This window comes from Dysidea avara, chromosome 2 (genome assembly GCF_963678975.1).
Source record: "Dysidea avara chromosome 2, odDysAvar1.4, whole genome shotgun sequence".
Taxonomy (NCBI): Eukaryota; Metazoa; Porifera; class Demospongiae; order Dictyoceratida; family Dysideidae; genus Dysidea; species Dysidea avara.
In genome coordinates, this window is record NC_089273.1 from 16,775,642 (window position 1) to 16,796,920 (window position 21,279).

At 37.8% G+C, this 21,279-nt stretch overlaps 4 long non-coding RNA genes across 7 annotated transcripts; 3 read left to right on the plus strand and 1 right to left on the minus strand.

The window, feature by feature from the left end:
• Positions 1 to 1,686: 1,686 nt before the first annotated feature.
• On the plus strand, positions 1,687 to 3,932 carry LOC136243451 (uncharacterized). Its single transcript, XR_010694874.1, has 9 exons — positions 1,687 to 2,435; positions 2,582 to 2,625; positions 2,676 to 2,853; positions 2,903 to 2,963; positions 3,016 to 3,167; positions 3,218 to 3,500; positions 3,552 to 3,639; positions 3,693 to 3,761; positions 3,813 to 3,932. It is a non-coding gene; the product is annotated as an uncharacterized lncRNA (long non-coding RNA).
• A 1,553-nt stretch (positions 3,933 to 5,485) lies between these two features.
• Positions 5,486 to 14,531, plus strand: LOC136246716 (uncharacterized). Of its 2 annotated transcripts, none has more exons than XR_010696770.1 (4): positions 5,486 to 5,621; positions 12,005 to 12,123; positions 12,797 to 12,848; positions 14,283 to 14,531. It is a non-coding gene; the product is annotated as an uncharacterized lncRNA (long non-coding RNA). The 2 variants fall into 2 exon arrangements; XR_010696769.1 differs by having other exon boundaries at positions 12,791 to 12,848; positions 14,283 to 14,530.
• Positions 14,532 to 16,445: 1,914 nt separating this feature from the next.
• On the minus strand, positions 16,446 to 18,994 carry LOC136246719 (uncharacterized). The gene is made up of 3 exons (XR_010696774.1): positions 18,901 to 18,994; positions 18,727 to 18,849; positions 16,446 to 16,680 (listed from the first exon to the last, which is right to left on the minus strand). It is a non-coding gene; the product is annotated as an uncharacterized lncRNA (long non-coding RNA).
• LOC136246717 (uncharacterized) lies at positions 18,197 to 20,215 on the plus strand. Of its 3 annotated transcripts, none has more exons than XR_010696773.1 (7): positions 18,197 to 19,272; positions 19,335 to 19,442; positions 19,497 to 19,593; positions 19,641 to 19,689; positions 19,743 to 19,785; positions 19,837 to 19,899; positions 19,954 to 20,215. It is a non-coding gene; the product is annotated as an uncharacterized lncRNA (long non-coding RNA). The 3 variants fall into 3 exon arrangements; XR_010696771.1 differs by having other exon boundaries at positions 18,198 to 19,272; positions 19,320 to 19,442; XR_010696772.1 differs by having other exon boundaries at positions 18,198 to 19,272; positions 19,325 to 19,442.
• Positions 20,216 to 21,279: the final 1,064 nt, after the last annotated feature.

Below are 21,279 nucleotides of genomic sequence, written 5' to 3' on the forward strand. Positions count from 1 at the left end.
TGATATTTTCAATAACAGTATCATAATGCTTGAAGAAGGCTTGTGTCAAGTACGAGATGGCCTTCTCCTGTCTAATAATCCAATCATTGGCAAGCATTGTTTGACATCAGGACTAATTTACCATGCACTATTCTTGTTATCACCAATCTGTTGTAGGATTTGCCATGTAAAATATCCCAGTGTGCTGGAGATTGACTGTTGGGTTGGTGACTACGATGCTGGTGTGTATTATGTATATTGTTACCTTGCACCTTACTCCAGTGTTCCAGGATATGGAACCTGATGTTAAGAGGGAGTGACATGTTTGTGAATATATAAATGGCATTGTATAACTGGTCATTTTTAGCTATTAGACACTTTTATAATAGCTACTGTAGGTGGTGTTGTGTAGTTTAATTGATCTCTCCATAATTTGACACTACAATAAAATTATGGTCAAACAAAGAAAACTTGTGTGTGTGTATGTCCAGATCATGGACAAAATTTTCTGAAAATTCTTCCTACGTATTATGCTAGCTTGATGTTTTCTGGTATCTGTGGGCAGTCTGGTACATAGTATAAATAGCTATATACAGTTTGACAGTTCTTTAGTAAAATATGTATCATCCATTAATCTGCAAATATGCTGTATGTATAGCAGCTGGTGGTATGCTAGCTACAAGGAACATTAAGCAATCTCAGAATCATGATTGATGTTCTAGTTGATATTAAAACAGAGACTTTACTGGTTAATGTAATTATTGTATGTGTTTGAATTACACCAATATAATTTTATCACAACAGCCATCTTAGTGTGAAATAAAAGTAACCATCTTCTTACAGACAGCTATGCAGATCTTCTCTGAAAAAAGATTTCATGCTACTCATTATGTATAATGGGCTGGTAATATTAAAGAGAAGTCCCTCATCACACAATGTGCATAGTATATGTGTATAGCTAGTCAATGTCATGGAGTTGCATGTGTGTTAATTATTTGTCTGTTGTTATGAGATGTTAATTGTAAAGATATGCTTCCCGTCATGTGCACATCATTAAAATACCATGAGATAATGTAATTGACACTTGTTAGAACTATATTGAATAAAGAATTTTAGCAGTTCTATTAGAATAGTTGACTGTCCTATTAAAGTATTTCAAAGTTTAGCAGTTTTACCCTTAAAATATGCATTTGTAGAAGAGATTAGCTCTTCTCTTTATATGTTTTCATTTCCTGTGTATGTAACTGCACCTGTGCTGCATGTAGCTTTGATTTTTTAAATTAGTTTATTAATAGAAAAATAACGTGGTCTCTCATTATGTCCATGCATGCATATCCAATTTCTGCCCAAAACATATCCACTTCTACTATTTCTAGCTAGTAAATAGTGAAGTTTTGAGAGAGGGGATGTTTCAGCCCCCATGCACCTTTAAATCTACCTTTGATCATAGTCACAAAACAATTTACAGTTTAAAGTTATTGTCATAATTTATGCCATAGCTAAATTAGAAAACATGTATAATAAATATGTGCAAGTATAAATTTGTGGATTGTATGATATCAAAATTTCATGTGTCTTGCCGATCACCAAAAATGTGCACAACAATATAATAGCCACCATGGCTACATGCACTAGTGCTGTATCTATGACCTGCATAATTATTTTAAAGAAAAGCTATAATATCACTGTGAAAAAAGAGGAATATAAGATGGTATATCTAATGGCTTAAACTATACAAATAATCTCAGTATAGTCTTGCATTATACTAACTATCTTATACTTTAGTATAAACCCCATCTTATATTATGGGAAACAGATTATACTTTAGTTTACTACACATTCTTTGTATGGCTTTGTTTACTTAACTAAATGTGACAACTTTTAGCTTCACCATCAGATCTCATTATTGTCTCATTTTTAGCTTCACCATCTCATGTGACTTAAGATTTTTTTTACTGTACCAAACAAAGTCATGATGATTTTACAATAAGTAGCTACACTTCTGTTAATCACTATAGCTAGCTAACTAGCTTCAGTTTGTTGTGATAATTTCATACGCACACATTTTCATATGGCAAAGCATAAAATACCAGAAAAATTAATTATTCAATCTAAGAGTCATACAAATCTAGATTTTCTTGCACAGTTAGCACACCTGCAAAAGTTCGTAGTAATGCCTGTTAAAATTGAAGGGGTCAGTGGTGTGCGCATGCGTATTAGATGCAATTAAGTCGCCATCTTTGTCGCTATTGTTGTATCAGAGGTTGTAAATGTGAGTGATATGACGGTGTATCTCGCGGAGAGAGTGTGCGCGATCGGCGCCATCGTCCAATGAGCCACGATGATAGTTATGGACCACAACTGTACATCCCGCGGCTGGCTGTAGCCAGTGGTGAAGTGGCGCGGCCAAGTGGACAATTCCTTCGATGGAAGCAATCAAAAACAGCTCTAGATGAGTAAGTATTAGACTAAAATGATAGCTTGTACGATAGGTTTAGCCGTATTAAATTGTTTATTGTGTATTGCATGACAATGGCCTGCAAATGATTCGGCTTTGGTGTTGCCGTGTACGTATTACATGTTTTATATCCTGTTATCTCAGCTTATGGCGGATGACGAGTGGACACAGTTCATCAGCCATCAGTGGTAAGAGTATGCATGGTCTGCTGTTATGATTTTGTATATTATCTCTTCAGAGGTACAGTTTCTTGTCGAACCTCTTAGTTCTACAGGCTGTCAGTGTACAACATCTGCAGTGTTAGTTTCCTTCAATGGCAGCTGCTTCCTTTAAAGAATCTGGTAGCGACCATATGTGGACAGTTTTGTTCTTTTTTCACAGAGTTGTTCAACGTCATCTTCTAATTACTTACAGCTGTAAGTGCATTAAGCCTGATTGTGTTTTTATTCATTTTCTTTTCAATAGGGTAGGAATTACAGACTTGGTCTCAGTTCTAGGAGATTCTTCTTATTGCTAACATCTATAAGTAAGTATACTGAGAGTGTCCAGTATACAATTTATATTTACCTTCGTTTTAGGTTTGTGGAAACTGGTCTCATTTCTTCATACTATTTATCAACAGCTGACGGCTGCTACCTCATCTGGCACTGTAAATGAGTTGAGTGCTTTCAAGAACCTGTTCCATCTTGTTTGTCCTTATTTCACTGACCATGCTCGTGTTGCTAACAAAGTAAGTTCACTGAGAGTATGCAAATTATATTATATTTAGTCTTGTTTCAGTTGTACTTAGTGATTACAAGATTCTTGGACTTGGTTATCAGGGTATCAGATGCTTCTTGTGAGCTTACGTACACATTAGCCCAACAAAGTCACATACTAAGTGGCTGTTTTATGTCTGGTTAGACTCACTGATAACACCTGTAAGTACACCAAACAATCCAGAATATGAATTATGTTTGCCTCCATTTATGGTTGTGAGACCTGGTCTTATCCGACTTGTCTTAGTTGTACATGGATTGTCGGTCTCAGACTCGGTCTCAGTTTTAAAAGATTGCTACAAACTGTAAGTACAATGATTGTTCAGTATACGCATTATATTTACCATCTTTAATAGAGTTGTGGGACCTAGCCGCCATTCTACATGGTAATACTAGGTTTCCAAACAAGGTCTCGGTTTTATGAGATTCTTATTGTTACAAACTGTAAGTCCAACGATTGTCCAGATTACACATTATATTTACCATCTTTGTATTAGAGCTGTGGGACAGTTCTACCAGACAACTAACAGATTGTCACAGAGTTCTACATAGTGATGATAATACAGGTAATTTGTAATGGAACTTGTGAATTGTATTTACTGTCTTACCTGCTGCAGTTGGATAAAGACTGATAAATGACGAAATTGATTTGATACTGTCATGGCCAAGGAGACATTGATTTACTAGCCTATTGTGGTTTTAACATATTTACAGAATTAAATTCATTACAAATATAATTATAGAAATTATTTAATTAAAGTAGCCACAGATTATAGGAAAGTAAAAAAGTACAGTAGTATAGCAGCCAATATATGGTTGAAATAGGCTTAGTATAGTCTGATAATACACCACACTATACTAGTGATTTAATCTCTAATATATGACTGTCTTAAATGTATTCAATAAGATTGTTATAGTAAAGTCCTAATCTATTAATATATGCTGTACTATTTCATTCCAATACTAACATAATAAGACTGTTATAGACTTTATTATTCTGAGCTTTTTTCACAGTGTATCTTATAGGTAAATGCATGCACATGGCTATAGGTTGTATGGTATTTTGTCTTTTAATGTTATGACCTATAGCTGTGGCTACAAGTAATTGTCTTAATTACATTTCTGTTTCTTTGACTGAGAAAGGTGCCACACATATTCCAGTGAGGAAATACAGCTAACATGAATTATGACAAATTAATTTCCTGAAAAATTCATTTAGTTAAAGAAACATCAGAGTTGAGCTGAGGTAATTACTACTTCAGTAAAGTAACAAGTTATACTTGTTACTGTTATCACATGTAAGTCAATGGCGGATCCAGGATGGGGCATTTGGGGCAAATGCCCCCCCCCCCCCCCCCCCCTTCAAGAAATTGCATACAAGATCGAGATACTCTAATAGAGCAGTCAGTTACTCTAATAAAGCAGTCACAATGTTCATGAGGCAGTGTAGCTTACCTATGAAGCTATAAATAGGATTTTATTTTACATAACAGACGTGATATATTTAGTAAAGGATCACTAGCTGTTATTGTTGTGACCTTTTTTTTTTTTCAGCAAGGTGCCCCCCTCCTTTCCAAACTCTGGATCCGCCCCTGTAAGTTATGTGGTTGCAGTTACTATGATAACTTAACACAGCAAAGCTCGTAATACTGAATCTTGAACAGTGATCAGTAATCTAGTTTTGCCTCAAAGTAGTTGACAAAGTGGTCATAAGATGGAGTATAATATGGAGTAGGAGTAAATACAGAGTCAGTATCAGTCAGTATTAGCATTATTATGAGTTTTGTTGTAATAAGTTATTAGTTACTTTCATACAATTGTTTGTTAACTTTGTAACATATTTTCATGATTGTATGCTTTAGCAAGGAAAAAAGATCAAGAGAACTGTACATATGAAAATATAGCAATTCTCAGGCCATACATTTAATATAGCTCAGCTTCAACTATTGTTCTGTCTGTTGCTCAAGCTGAATCAAGAACAATACACAGCATGTGTCTACTTAATGTGGCTGTAGTATGTCTGATACAATGAACGAGTATGATTAACAGTTACTAGCTATATGTAGCTAACTACATGACTATAAGCACAATGCCATGGACATGTTTAACATACTAGATAATTTTTGTAAGTGGGATCACTTGGAAGATTTTCTACAACTGGGGAATGCATACGATAACTGTTTTATTAGAGTGTGCACACTGTTAAAAATGGGTTGTGCCTGACACACGCATATCGTGTGGTAGCCACACGCCCACCTGCTCACAAGTGCCAGCCCGGTGTGACGGTCACGCGATTCAATTTTGTGTGGCTGCCACACGAGTCCGTGTGCGGTACCCAGTCTAGCGTGTGGGTGGTACACACAAGGTGGTGTGAACTGGAGGGATGATTCTTGACCTGTCCTAAAGTGAAGCAATCGCTGTGAGAGGTATGTTTCGATGTATGTGCTGGGTTGTACACTTTATGCACGTACATTCCGGAGGCCCAGTGACTCCTTTGCGACACTCCATACCAGTTTTAGTTCCTGTACTTATGAAACTATCTTCTTTATGGTAGCCTCGACGGTAGCGACTTTAAACCTTACGCAAATTTCTGTGATTGAACTGACACGCGCGCTATTTGGAATCTTGAAAGTTTTTGGAATCACATGGTTAACCGTATAATTACCACAGCTAAAGGTAGTGTATACTACATCACTGCTACACAGGTCCTAATTCCTGTTGAAGTATAATAAATATGTACGATGATGGCTAGATACGACCTTGTGTGCACTACGCAGCAAAGCTACGGCTTCAGGTTTCATAATGGTTTAGGGCAAAAGTATTGAGTATAAATCTTTTTAAGTGGAATAACTCACCATGGCACAAGTATGTTATGTACTTATTACCTAATAACTTTATAGCAGCACTATATCTTTCAGTATGATTCCTTCAATTCGTATTAGCATTAAAAAATTTTTTTCTGAGCATATATAGAATGTGTATGTTTTTGCCCTCAAAAGTTGGTGGATGCATTATTTTAATGATGTAATAAAGTGCCATGTCTTAGTGCACACAAGGTCTATAGGAGATACTGAGAAACTATAATAACAGCCTGGTTGCCGGAGTATTTGGGTGTTAAATTATGGGATATTCTATTTTATGTTTTAAAAGACACAGGAGCCGGCCCTAAAGGCATGCCCATTCAGCACACTGTAACACTATGCTAAGATGTTCTGTTTAAAAGGTTGTGCCTATACCTACACCTACAAACAGAAGCTACAGAACAGAATAGAACGAAGGGAGCCTAGGTAAATTACAAACAGTGGACACCCTGGACTCAGCAAGTATGTGGTCTGCTGGAACAGGGAGTGCAGGGTGTCCAGAGCTTGACATCTGGAGCCACGGATACACATGATTGAAGACTTGAGCAATAACTAACCAATTCTTCTTTGTATTAACTGTTTGGGAGGCTCCCCTACGAGTCTTTTGTGATAAAACTCACTAAAGTCCCTAGTAAGAGAAGAGACACGCAAATAAGAGAAAATGAAAAGGACACAACCTGTGCAGGCCCAGTACACAAGGCCTGTGATATATCTACAGTGTATATGTTGGCTTGAAAGTGAGCCATGCAAATGGGCTGATGTACTGGTATGTTATTAATTGGCTCAAAGCAGTATCATGTAGGGAATTTTTTGACTTAAGCTTTAAGACTACAGCTTCTCATTTTGTTGTAAGTTAAGTATAATCTATTTTCAACTTTTCTTCAAGGTTATAGACTTTCGTAACCTCTAAAGCCTGTAACAAGCTGTAAGCTCAATTTCATTCTTATTTTTGTGTATACAGTAAGTATGTTGTAAATTTCTAGAGCAAAGTACTTCTATAGATTCAGTAAAGCATGATATGTCGTATGCAAGCCCTATTGTTGGCTTGCAAGCCAATGTTTGGAAATATTCTGGCCCTTCTTAGGCTCCGCCTCATTGTTGACAAGTGTAGTCCGCCAGCCAGATATATTTCAACCAGGTGCATGCTATGAAGCCAGCTAAAGACTAGATGTAGGGTGTGTTACTGGTTTCTGAAATCGGTTTATGAACAATTGTGTGTGTGGTGTGGGTATGGCACTAACTGGGCTAGTAACATTTCTTGTCAACGTTTTCCACATTGAGAAAAGTAGTTAGAATTTTTATATGGATTATAGATGGTACAGAAATGGATAATTATCTGCTCTTTACGGATCTCAAACTCTATACTCCATTATGGGTTGGAAAATGTTAAAGTATGCTGATTACTGCTCGGCGGTATTGAAATTCGGTATTAGTAACAGGAAAATATTGTGGTATATCGGTGGAAGCCTGTATTCCGCGGAATACGAAATAACGGAATAGCAGAATTATGGAATAAGCGAAAATCACGTTCTAAATATTTTGTTATTGTTTATAGCCTCTATAACATTTTAATATACATTCCCCACCTCGTAGAGAACACAATCATGATGGCACTGATCCTCGGGGCAATCTTTAAATAGGATATGTACAAAGATATTCACTCTAGAACAATCTAGCTAAGCTAAACTACCATCAAATACACTTCACTACACAATCGCTAGAAAACTAGAAGTCCTTTGTGCTATACTTACTCATACCAGCTGTCACACACGAATAACTGCCCAAATTTATTAGAGTTATATACAAAGTGTTAGAGCCGAGGTTGGAGCTCTGATGTTGGGAGCTGAAAGCAGTATTATTCTCCGGGTTTATTTGAAACACTTTAGGAAACGGTAACAGAGTTATAAGAAAGGTCAGATTATTCCATGCATGCAGGGTAGCTAGCTACCTAGGGGGTGGATTGTTTTGTCCTCAGGCCTAAACTATTCGGCCCGTTAGCTAGCTAGCTGCTCGTGTGTGACAGCTGGTATGAGCAAGTATAGCACACAGGACTTCTAGTTTTCTAGTGATTATGTAGTGAAGTGTATTTAACAGAAGTTTAGCTTAGTTAGATTGTTCTAGAGTGAATATCTTTGTACATATCCTATTTAAAGATCGCTCCGAGGATCGGTGCCATCGTGATTGTGTTCTCTACGAGGTGAGGAATGTATATTAAAATGTTATAGAGGCTATATAAACAATAACAAAATATTTAGAATGTGATTTTCGCTTATTCCGTAATTCTGCTATTCCGCGGAATACAGGTTCCCTATATTGGTATATGGTTAGCTTGTTATTGTAACTACTGCATCATTTCTTGAGCCTAGTATGGAGTGATATGCATCCTAAAAACCTAAAATATAAGTACAAGTAGGCATGTGTTGTAATGTGACAAGCTCAAGTTTTTTAGGGCATGTCTGCTAAACCATCAACAAATAAACAGCAAAGGCTGGATTAAAATCAATCCTATACTGGTATTCATTAAGGTTACTGGTTACCAGATAAGTAATTTTGTAGGAGCTTTGCTTATAGTTCTGTTTTAAACATTTTGCATGGAAGAACATACTAAAAATACGTGGTATATTAATGTACAAGTGATACCATAATAGTGCAGCGGCATACCAAAACTATTGTGCACTAGCACCAAAATTGGTACACATTACCTAACAATCGTTCTTGGATATGGAGGCACTCACAATTGTACTCATGGTAGTCATAGCAACAGTTTACAAAATGGCTGCCACACAAATGATTTCAAACATGCTATTAGGAATTTCAGTGCTACCAATGAAAAGTTCATGGCAGCAATTCTGTACAAAAGTGACTGTATTTCCTCTAGTAGAACCATACTAAATCTTTATTAATGCAAATAATTATTGGTCATTTTATCTTATTCATAACGGACTATTACAGTACGATTGATTATTGTAGTTATAAATACTAGAATAATATATTATAAACTCTCTGTGTGATACAAAATTGAACTTTGTTCAGTTTATTGGACATTCTCCCTCATGCTTGCAGAGAGTACTGCATTGAAGACCAGGGCTTTTTGCACTTGCAGGTGGTATGACACCCCTTCTTGCAGCTACAGCAGATCAGCTCATAAGAGGTTTTCAATGCTTTTTGAAGTGTGGTGCAGTGTGGTTCATATAGGCCACCATCTGTCTTGATCCAACCCCAACTACTTGGAGAAGGAAGCACAGGGTCTGGGGACCCCCCTTGGAAGGCAGCTTGTTTGACATACTGCTCCAGAGCAGCGCATGTTGGTGGAATTCTCTTTCCAAATGCTGTCTTTGCAAAGAGCTTCTTCCTAGCCTGGTTAACATCAGTACAGGTGCTTGTTCAGTCATAGATAAGAATGACAAACCCCTCAATGACATGCATAGTTTGTTCTGAAATTTCAGTTGGTGCATGTGCTAGCTACATCAGTGTATTAGTAAGTTCTGGGAACGAATTCCATATAGTCCGTGCAGCATGTCCAACAAACACTGACAATGGTGTCACATCCAGTTAGTGCATGGAACAGAGGAAGGGCACGTGACTTTTCTGATCCCAGACGAGCTTCAATTTGATGGGCTGCTATATATCGGAAAATTTTTCCTGATCCAAATGCTACCTTAACTTCATCTTTAGCTGGTAGAGTTTCAGCTACCTTTACTACCAATATCACAACATCTGTATCAACAGTTCGTATTAGTATTTGATGATGGCCATGTTGTTTTCTTGTGTAGAACTGTGACGGAGAGATGAGATGGCATCTACCTGTTTATGCATATGTTCAACACTGTTATACTTCAAAATCTGGGCAATGGAAAGTGCTGCTGGTGTTGAAAATTCACGAAGTTGATCCTTGATACTTCGGCCTTCCAACACCATGCATACTTACTAGTGAAAGCAGCAAGTGTACATGGTACAGACCTTTCCTGACAAATGATCCAGTGAAGGGTGTGGGAGTCAAACATGTGTCGGCGTACAATCTGTGCAGCATGTGCTAGATGAACAGCTTCACTGTTACTGTCTTGGTCTCACAAACTTTGTCAAGTGCAGCACCAATATCTTCATCAATAACATCTCTACCCTTACTCTGAGCTTGCATATCTGGAAAATGTGTTAACAGCATTGGCTTCAATTGCATTGTACATGTATCTGAAGGTAACAGATACCATCGGCCACTGTCTACATTACACTATATACACTACTTATTTACATGCATATATGTACAGTTGAGATTACTTACTATTTAGTTATGTACATTGTATATCATGACTCCAAACTGTATTATTCTAGACATGTACAGTTGTGCCAAATCAGTGAGTTTGAAAACTGGTGAAATGCTTGCTTCCAAACAAGCTTCTTCAATATACATTACAAGCTCAGCAAACACGATTCCTGATACTTCATCATCTTTACTATTTATTTGTTACTGAGCAGCCTGCACCTTCCTTGCACAGTTGAACAGAGCCAAAAACACTTGGTGTTTAAACTTCTTAGAGGATGACATGGTTGTGTTAACAAGCTAGTCAACACTGGGTCCAATGGAACTAATTTAAGAATGACGTGATACACAATGGTGCAATAATATAATACTGTATGCATATACACATGCACACAAACCTTTCTGTAACTGCTAACTTTAGAACTTCCAATAAGAAACTAAACCAAATACTGCTGAGCTGTTCAATTAGAAAATGTACCATGTACTTTGACAGTGCTCTATTTAGCCATGTGTTCTCTATGCATATGATAATTTATGTTTGCTTGTTATCAGGGGCAGCTCCAGGGAGGTTTCTAAGGTTTCCAGAAACCGGTTACGTTCAGATCGAGATACTCTAATAGAACAGTCAATCACTCTATAAAGTAGTCACAGTACTCAGAGCAGCAGTGTAGCAAGCTTGATAGCTACAAATAAGGATCTTTATGTACTTTATCAGTGATATTTTATATAGTTAGTGGAGGGCAGTTGTTCTCAGCAGGTGATTACCTTTCTTTGGTTTTCATCCAAAAAATCTAGCTATGCTCTCAGGCTTGATCAGAAACCAGCCACCAAAAATCCTGGAGCTCCTTATGGTTATTGTGTAGTTTTTTACTTGTTTATATGGTTATTGTGTACTGTTGTGGCAAAATTTTTTAGTTGTTTCAACAAGAAAGTGTGTTTCCATAGCAGCCAGGAGGACTTTTACAGTTTCTTCAACTTTAATACCATATAGCTGGAAACTTTGGAGGGAGGAAACTTTGGCGAATTTGCCGAGATAGGATTTTGGCGAGAACAAAGTTTGGTGAATTTGTTGAGCTAATACAGATTTTTATTGACAAACGATTTGGCAGATTTTAGTTTGGCGAAACATCATTCACTTGCCAAATTTGCCAAACTTTCCAGCTATACGGTACTATCCATGTTTTTGACTTAGCACAGACGTGTGTAATATAATTATCACGATAGTACAATTGTATACTACCATTATCACAATAATAATATTGTTATTCGCTATCACAATGATCGATAGACACAACTATTGCTCAGCTCTACTGAACTCGATGGTTTTAAACACAATATGCTGTGTGGTGGGCATTAACTAGAACATCTGAGTGAACAATTTCTAGCGTGCTTATAAATATTAACTAGCATGTTTTGGCATGTTATCAAAATCTGTTCAGTGTAAAAGTAGGGATTTTCCAGAGCCATGTTATAGAGCTGTCATTCGTATCTCTGTTTGCTATCTGTTATTGCTTGGATCCCTTCAACGCAGTTATACACTGTTATGTACAGCATAGATACATGTATAATGTACATACACACAGCCTGTATACCCAATCTTCACATCTCAAGTTGTTCATCTTTTTGAGTGATCCTCTGGTGGTACATTATAGTCGTTGGAGGTGTGGTCACTGTGCTTTGTTTTCTGTAGGAGAACCAATGGTTATCAGTGCAGCCATAGAAGATGGTTGGTAAGGTTGGAGTCTTTAATGGCGAGACAAGACACAAAGGGCAGAAATTTCATGAAACCCAAAATGGCACATGCCACTTGTGAGTTATTTTTGTGGCTTAAAGTTCAGCTTGGTTGTTCAGTGCATCAAACGGGTGTAGGAATAATTTGTGTGTGTTTGGGGGGTCATGTATGTGAATGGTACACAGTGTTCACCTTTGTCAACTTGTCAAATCAAATCTTGTCAAAATCTTGTTCCTCTATTTTCCAAACTCGTTGGACCCTGAGTGCATTCAAATAATCGAAACGTTTGGGTAAATGAAGCCCCATTTGTTTACCTACCCTAATACAATGCACACCTTAGACAAAATATTCTAATACAACATTCATTTCTACTGTTTTATTTTCAGTCAATCAATGGCCGATAATGGACTCAGGAGGGACCCCTGTATTTGGCTATTTGATAATACCATTTGTGATTGTTATGTCACCAATTATTTTGTGTGGCTTCGCTACTGGGTAAAAAGATAACTTTACTAATCGCACAGTTGCAGCCACTCTGTCTCAGTTATAACCAGTGCATCACTTCAACACTCCCATGTGCTGGAATCTAGTGTATGGTTTAATGTACATCCCAACTGAATGTGTACATTTATTTGCCAGGCTAATCTTTTTGCACCAGCTCATAATTTAAATTACTAAGGGTATTCCTTTCATAATGATCTCTTGTTTGCACAATCTTTAAATCGTAATTTAAGATGTGTAAAGTTACAGGAAACTCATATGAGATCCTTCATGTTACAGTTTCAGAAGAAATCATGAACAGGTAACTAGCAATACTTCTTGAGTGCATGTATATATGTGACCGGATCTGCAAAAACCCGACACAATAGCGCAAGCCTAAATTTCCAGTATAAAGAATTGAAAACAATGGGTGAAATCACGAGTTCATAATATATATACTGAGGAGAGTATCCTACTCTCATATACCCATGTAGAAGGGCGTATCGTGAAGTTATGACGTGACGACAAGATGTTGCGGTTTGTGACGTACAAGCAGCCATAAAAGTACAAGAATTGTTAGCACCATTTCACACTCGTGACGCTCAGGATAGCCGTATTCACGAATGGCCTAGCAAGAAACGCCTACAAAGCGGTCTTAACCCATGAAGGAACGATTGTAGTTCGGTGAGAAACGCTTAGATTAATTTGGCTGCTAGAGACGTTGTTAGGCACGCCTTCAATCAATACCATGTTCAACTAATGACATCATTAATTATACAAAGAAAAACGGGCAAACTCAGAAGTGTTATGTCATAACTTCACGATATGCCCTTCTACAGGGGTATACGAGAGTAGGATACTCTCAGTATATGTGACCGGATTTGCGAAAAGGTACCTTTTCCACACATTTGACATACCAGCAAACAAAATGATGTAACACTTGACTCCTTACACTGATTAACTTGCTCTTAGTATCAAATTGTAGCCAGATACTGTAGCCACATTTAGTGAAAATTGCAAGCATGTGTATGCCATGATCAAAATGTTATGCAGCTTTAAAGTTCAAAAAATGGGTCAAATTTTGTGTGTGAAAAAGGTACCTTTTCGCAAATCCGGTCACATATATATTATGAACTCTTGGTGAAATATTTGTGTATTATTGAAAAAATTCTGTAAATTTTTTGAATACCTCTTTCTTAGTGAAGGAAGGGAGTAACAATAAAAACCTGGATATCTTCTTATTCGCCTACTCAAGAGGAGTTGGAAAATCTTTGTTTCACTCCAGTAGACCCAAGGATATGCAAGTTATGAGAGTTTGTTTACGTCACATTGAAGCGATCGTACATAATCGATTTCTCTTCACAAATGTTTCCTTTGTATGCACTGAAGAAGGGTGATAGAAGGAAAAACTTACCCAGTACATGATTCCCCTATCCATGGCAAACACGTTGGTGAAAATTTCAGCCCAGTACGTCAATTCGTTCGTAAGTTACAACCGTTTTAGTGAGCTAGCACCTGTAATTTATTTCCCCATGCTTACTGTACAAATCGATTTTCTGTTGTTGCTACTTTGTAGGGCTGTAACTCTGAAAGTTGTTGGCATATGAGGCTGAAACTTTGCCAGAAGGTATACTTGGCTAAGTAGATTATAAATATTTAATAAACAGGTATTTGAAAATGCGCTATTGTGTTGGGTTTTTGCAGATCCGGTCACATGTTTGTAATGATGTTAATGTGCACCATATTATTCCTACAGATTCCAATCGTGTCGACCTTAGAAAGAAAACAGGTCAGAAAAGCTCTCATAGAACAAATGTCCATTCACTCAAAGAACACTCAAGTAGAACAAAACATTAAAATTTGTGTATGGTGATGTAATTGAATTTGTAAAGATTTAGGTAATCAATATCATACTGAAGTATGGTTCATTTAATGTTCTGTATTCTGTGTAATGTGTATACCATGCAAATTTTCTAAACATTTTTTGACAAAATTATAGTTTGTCAACATTCTGTATTGCAGTACATGATACAGTATTCGAGAAGTCATCTATGCATGGATGTGTTGAAGGATGCTGTTATATTGATTTCCTGGTGGAGCTTGGTCTTAATCTCGCATGTGTGCCATATACAGGAGCCTACTGTAGTTGATCACCTTTGAGGCAAACATTTAACCAAGGTCAACATATGCATTTCTCATGTGGGAATTACAGTTAGCCTAGCAGTAAAGATTGAGATACTCTAATAGAACAGTCACATATTGAGAAGGGGTCTTCCATGCAACCAACTTTGATGACTCATAACTTAAGATTGGAAAAGGGTGTTGACTGAAATTTGGTCAGTATAGTGAGCAACAGCATAGTTTAGCGGATGGAAAATCTTTCAGATTAATATATTTTTTAAGCACTGAGTTATGGTCTTTTGAGTTTATAGCATTGGATGTGTAGTGTGTGTATTGTTCTGTATATGTCTGTGTGTGCGTCTGTTGTCTGCAATGTAGGTCTGTATTGCATGTACTGTATTTGTTGTGCCTATTTGTGCATGTACTGTATCTGATGAGGTGGGACCTCAGGTGACCACACGAGACATGGTACCTATAGAAGGAATTAACATCTTTTGGACCAAGTGTCCTACAGACCTTCAGCACTAATAAAAGTCCTGTTCCCAGAATTTGCCCACACTGACTTGTAGCACCTGATAGCCCATTGTTTCACTGGGTAGACATGACCACATGTATATTATGGTTACAGCGGACCAGTCATCTTTGGGACAAAATATTTTGGTCTTAATAGGTTGCTTTAGACAAGTGGATTAGTGTGTTAGTATTGGAAATTTGAAGCTGGCTTTTTTTGGAGAGGTGGCCTTTCTATACAGGTGGCAACTATGACAGGTTCCACTGTAGTTTTCAAGTGTGGGTGTGTATTATATGCACGTGCAGACTTTTCCCCAGCAAAGTAGAGTAGTAAAATTGTCAATTTACTACCAACATCAGTCATTTATTAATTATATACATTCCTTTTACCACATCAAAACAAGGTAGAGCGGTGCAGCACCACTCTACCGCTCTTTAGGGAATACCCTGCACATGTGTAGTGTGTGTCATATTTATTAATAGTTGCATACACTGCATGTTCACAAATAGTTCACCTTTTAACTAGACGATGTGTTTGGTAACTTTGGTTCTGCAACTTTGCATAGTACATTGGTGAAGTATGTTTTCACACAGAAGACATGTAGGCAACAATTACCACTATTATTGACATAAGATGTGTACTTCACACATCACTTATATATTTGGATATTGTAAACACCCGAGCATGGATGAATCAGGAGTTTATGAGGCATCTCATAAGCTGTTGGATGAGTCTATCTTGCTTCTTCCCCCTATTTTTCTTTCCAACAATTCTATTATTCTCACCTATTATGCTCCTTTGTTTAGCATTAATGTTTGCTAATTGCCCATTCTAAGAGCATAGTTACAACTTCACCTCAAAGTGACTGTTGTATTAGAGTATGTTGATCTTACCAGCAAAAAATGAGTCTCACATGCACACGGACATACACAAAATAGTAATGTGGATCAGATTGCGGTTTAATTAAAATGAAGTTGTATATATAATAAAACCTAGATTTTGACTACTGTTGGTTGGTTATGTGAGAGGAAAAGATAATTGGGCTAAAATCTTGGTCTGGTTTTAAGCCTTCAACTGTATTACCAGTCACTATAGTATAGCACTGTAATAGTGCTTCCTGATCATTGAATAGTAGTAAGAATTGTATACAGATAATATGAAAATACCGTATTGTCTCGAATAGTGGCCCGGGCGTTGATTTCTTTCGAGCAACTTTCACCCAGACCCATTGCCTTGGGTGAAAAGCTACTTCAGTGAAATAAACGTGTAGACAACTACCCAGACCATTATTTGAGACCAGGTTACTATTTGAGACTGGCCACTATTTGAGGCAATACGGTAGTTATCTTTTGAGGTGTGAATTATCTGATTACCAAACATCAGAATAAGCTGAACAGTCACTGTTCTAATGAAGCTGTCAATAATAAACTGCTCCCACAACTCTGATCTACTTCATTTCTTCTTTAGAACACGCTTGCCAGCAATTAAGGATATCACTGCAGCACCACCATCAAGCAAGGCCCTATGCACAATTAAAATTCTTATTACCTATATTTTGCACAAAACTTAATGTTACAAAACTTATAATCTGAATCTATAATCACAGATATTAGGAACTTAGACAGCAAATTAAGCCTAAGGACAAGAAACAGTACATGTAGCAGTAAGTATATAATTATAAAGCTAACAAGGGAGGTGCAGCTATGCTAGTGTACATTTGATTCTTACTTAAGTCATATACAGAGTTAGCCATGATTGGAGTAGGAAATGTCTACTAGAATAGCTGTAGTAAGAGAAGCGCCTCTGAAACCTATTCATTCACTACAGAGAAACTGCACCCCAACCACTGAGAAGTGATTCCGCTTTGTTTTCAAGAATGAACATTCTACTCATTATTACACAGCATTACAAATGAAGAACAGTACAAGAAGCACTTCTGCAATCAATCTAGTCACTTCAGAAACTACGCATGATTCCTGTGATAGCCATATGCATCCACTCATGAGTTACCATATGCATGAATCAACATGTACACAATTGTGGAGAAAAAATTAGGACACAAAGAAGGACAAAGATATAGGTCCACAATGCAAGCACTGTAGTTGCAGCATACTCATCTCATGATGAAGCGATGTCAAACAGTGAAGAAATGAACCCTGTAGCATTGTCCATAATCAGGGCATCATTGGGCTTGGTAACTAATACCGCCAAGCTGTTTTGAAGTTAAAAGAGGCTGCTTTTGGATGATTTTGAAAGGGGAAGAAAATCCAAATCCCTACCATACAGTACTACCATATAACTGTATGATTAAGCATACATTTATACAATAGTACTGTACCTGTTCTTGTGCACAATTGATCAGGACTTTAGTAAGTTGTTGAGAAGATACCCAGCAGTGAAAGGAAAATGTGAAGCACATGAAATGGTGAAAGTTTAAAATCACGCATATTAAATTGTGCTTGATTGTTGACCAACACTTTGACCGGTGACTAGTCGGCAGTTAACAAACTCAATCATGCGTATTATTTGTGTGACACAGTAGTAAAGTTTAGTCCATCTGACATCAAATACAGCATTACAAACAACAAAACACTTATGGGTGGCCGGATATAGTCATTTTATAAAAAAATCACCAATACTTAAATTTTAGTTTCACAGCCTGCAGTCACAAGGCTAGAGGCCAAACGAAGCAGCGCATGGCCACCATTTTATGCCACAACAACAAAGCTAAACTCACCAGCTAGGATGTGCCTTTTGGGATTCTGACGAGCATGCGGCCTGTCTTCCTTTTATCTTCAATCAGGCTATTCTTCATCTTCGTCATGCAATGAAACCACATTGACTCAAGGCATTAATTTTCTGTATCAACACCTTTCTTGAGCAGCATATTTAGACACCACAACATTATTTAAAGTGCTTGCGCTACTGTAGAGGTACTGGACACCCGGATACCTGTAACTTCACAGTAGGTTGACTCATAAAAGTCGACAGCATACACTATGCATCTTAACAATCTATTTACTCAAACACGGATGCCATAACACTTATTGGTCTGGCTGTACTATAATGACCACACCCCTTGGTAGGCTAGAAACTGACACGAAACACTCTAATACAGCACACACCCTAATAGAACAGTCACACGTGTTGATGAATGATGGTATTGCAGTATACACTGTAGCTTGGGGAGAAAGCCAATGTAAGGATTTTCTTATAGAGCTACGCTGTAATACCATCACTCATCTCTTGTTTCAGTACTTTTTATAGCTTGGATCTCTACTGCATTTTTACTGAAAATAACAAGTCTTAAAAACACTAGTTTATTACGAACTCTTGCTATAGGAAGAAGCAACTAGCTACTGCATGCCAAGACCCCTCATGAGCAATCAGCCAAGGCTTAATTTTTTGCTGCTGCCTACCAAGCCATTCTCAAGAAATAGTCCACTATATGTGACAGAAATTAGTTGCATCAAGGCAGGTACGTATCACGTGTGTTCAATGGACGTGCTCTTGTCACAACATGTAAGCCAACTACCGCTTACAAGCAAACATCACTTATTAGACGAACCTGTTATACAGCTTTCCTCGACCCGAACAAAAAAAAATCGATGTCTCAGCTGGCATCTCACTGCTCAGGCGACTGACAGTCTCGATCGCATATCTCGAGTCCTGTTCTCGGACACCCACCGTACTGAAAATCGAGAGTATAACAAACAGGTTTGATGCTGATGTAATCACTCACCTTTCGAAGTCTTTAACCACAGCAACATACTGCAAGGCTGATTTTGGAGTGGTACCGAAATCTAATTTTTTTACACGCTAACCGCACTTTTTTGTGTAAAATTACCGGGAACTTTAGTTTCCTTGGTTACTTGACGGGCTCCGACAGCTAGAGTTTGCGTTGCTTTTCTTCACTAATGAATAGTCGCCTTAGTTGGACCTCAGCTGTTGTTAACGACTGGAAGTGCTATGCCGTACGGAAGTGACCGTACTGCGGCGTCGGAACTGACCCAGCCTAGCTCTGCTGCTCAGTCTCGCTGTAGCTCGAGCTGTAGCTGACGTGGAAATTTGTTGCCAAGAATGACTGTTTGTGTAAACCACACAGTTCCAGCGTGTAAGTTTTGTACTTGTGGCAAACCTGGTACTCAGCCGTAACGTCAGTGTAGGTGTTTCTAGAATTGTGGAATTGCCGTGTTCTGGATAATGCAGACTTCATACAGGCTGCAGCTTGGAAGAAGCAAACGACAGTTCTTTTTGTATAGCTACTACTCAAGCTGTTATAAAGTTGGTTTCCCATTAAAATTTAAATTGTTTGTAGCTACTCACGTGTTTTTTTAGGTGGCAATGTTCCATGCATTCCTGAAGAGTTTACCACCATACGCCCCATCACTGATGTAACCAAATTACATTGACGATGGGTTTGTCCGTTTCATTGGTGAGTCACCGACCTACTGCTGTTGTCATGTAACTTCATTGATGCAGGAAGAAAATAATGACCAAATTCAACTGTACAGTTATACAGCCGAAACAGGTACGCCAGTGCTATTTCCTATACAAAGTATTACCAAATTGATATTAATGCAGGTTTGAGATGAACCACTTTATAGACTCGGAGTCCTTGACTGAGGTAATAAGATTCTTATTTTTGTGTCCATTGTGACTTTATTACATTTAACAGAGCAAGATGTGGTGTGTGTGTGATGTCATGCCCAAAGATGAACTGATATTTGCGGTGTTTGAGGTACGAACATTGTGTACTCAAGATATGTTCATTATTGCTACATTTTTTATGCAGTGTAAAATAAAGTCAAGCTTGGTGCTGACAGAAGGAGCTTCTCTAGATGGCGGTTGGGACCACATACTTTCTCACTCAAGATGGTAGAGGGGTGTCTGTGACTAGCCGCCTATTTTACTCCTACCCACCTGATTCTGGTGCCTACAAAACAGACCAAATACATACATCACAAGTTGTACCTTTTATTGTATGTTTTTTATTGCTTTAAGGTATTGTATTATGGTAAATAACACGAAGCTAGTGTGGGGGAAACACCTAAATCATGTATGCATCTCATGGCTGTCATGTGCTAGACACACAAAAGTCATGTACGGGGTACACAAAAATATGTGGTCCCACCACACAAATTTTGTGTGCTAAGCACACAAGGAAATGTGTGAAATAAGTTGCAAGTGTTTCACACAAGATTTTGTGTGGTGGGCACACGTTCTTTTTAACAGTGCAGGGTTGAGGATATATGGGTATATGCATTAGTGGTGCCACAATATGAAAATTTTCATATCACGATAATCATGATTATAGGACTTAAATCATGATAATCACAATAATAAATGAATTGAATTTGTGAATATTTTCACAGGACAAGTTTTATTCAGTTTATATTCTATTATGCTTAAAACAATGATGGGTCATTCATGCCAAATCACCAAGGAATCGTAAGTTCACCTCTCAGATTTTGATGAAGCTCAGTGTGTTTGGAATACCTATGGTACTCATCACCCATACCAATTTTTGGCCCCATGCACCACATAGTTTCAGATGTATTACCACAAATATTTTGAATATTTCATGAAAAATTGGTCAGTCAGTTTTGAGTTACAAAATCAACTGTAGCTCATCACTGTGTTAATATTTTAAAGCAAAAATTTCAGTGATTAAAGACTGTTGATTGACCTTTCAAGTGATCCATAAATTATGGGATATCAACTTAATTAAGGTCTCTACATAGGCGGCGGAAGGGGGGGGGGGGGGGGGGGGTGGGGGGATAGGGGGCTGAAGCCCCCCCCCCCCCCCCCCCTCAGAATGATCTTGGAGTGGGGCTGAAAACCGTGATAAAGATCGAGATACTCTAATAGAGCAGTCACTCTAATAAAGTAGTCAGTGTGTAGCGAGCTATGTAAGGATTTTTATGTAGTTTATCAGCTAGAAATGGTAGCTGGTGAGGTGGAAAGCTCTTGTCAGTTGGTTGTGACCTTTTTTTTTTTTTTTTTGGTCTCACCTTACCAAACTATAGAAATAAGTGTGAGTCAGCCCAGCCCCCCCTCATATCAACTACTTGCTCCGCCGCTGGGTCTTTATAAAACCTTTAAACCTTAATACACTGTA